Source organism: Trichinella spiralis (genome assembly GCF_000181795.1).
Source record: "Trichinella spiralis strain ISS 195 chromosome Unknown Scfld6, whole genome shotgun sequence".
Classification (NCBI taxonomy): Eukaryota; Metazoa; Nematoda; class Enoplea; order Trichinellida; family Trichinellidae; genus Trichinella; species Trichinella spiralis.
In genome coordinates, this window is record NW_003526945.1 from 5,595,762 (window position 1) to 5,596,767 (window position 1,006).

The following is a 1,006-nucleotide window of genomic DNA, read 5'->3' on the forward strand; positions in this document are numbered from 1 at the left end:
TAAAATTCAAAAACTAATCCCTCCACCTTTTATCACCAAAGTAGGAATTATAACAAATATAATCATTAAGTGCTATATAATTAAAAAAAATAGTTGTTTAAATAATCAGTTGTCAAAGTTTTAAAAAAAATAAAAAGCAGAAAAATGGAATACTTGTCAGTAATTCTGAAACCGACTTCAGCAGCTAATTAACGCTATAATGAACTCAGAAAACGTTCAACGATGCTACCAATGGCCACGTAAATTAAACAAACAAACGCACCCTTACTGATGATAAGGCGCGTTATAGCGTTAGTTATTTGCATAATGCAGCGTTAGAAACCAATTTTTAGTGCGTTAGAACTTTTGGCTGAAGATAAATTCGTACCTAAGCCGCGTTGGAATAGAAGAAATGCACCGCTAAATTCTACCAATAAGGAAAGGAGTATTTGAAAATTCAAAAATGACCTTGACATTTAAACTTCAGTCAAAATATAAACTATCTGACAAAAAACGCCAAAACAAAACAAAATTGACTTAGACAAAACACACCTACGTATTTCTGAAAAATTTTCTTAAGTCAGAAAACAAAGTAGCTGAAATGAAGCTAATTTTAAGTGAACAATTTGCGGGCAAAAGCTTGCTTATGGTCAATTAAAAGTGCATGTTAGCTACTGCAAAGGTGATTTTCGAAAGACCATGTTTTAATAATAGATAAACAATGCGTTCAGGGTGTATTTAATCAAACTTCATTGTACGGAAATTTGGCATTTATTAAGTCACGTATCATCTCATGCTGAGAATCCTTCATAGAGAATATACTGAGAAATTACGCTCAATGTCGATTCTCAACTGCATTGTTAAGTGATTAAGACTTTAAAATGAAAACACTGCCACTTACTGCTAAATGCGCCGTCTACACATTTTTGATGTTCATGCTCTTTGAATGTTGATTACAAAAATATTTTTCCGAAGTTATTCCAAAAAATAATATTGATAAAAAGCAGAAATATTGTTTTGGCTTCAT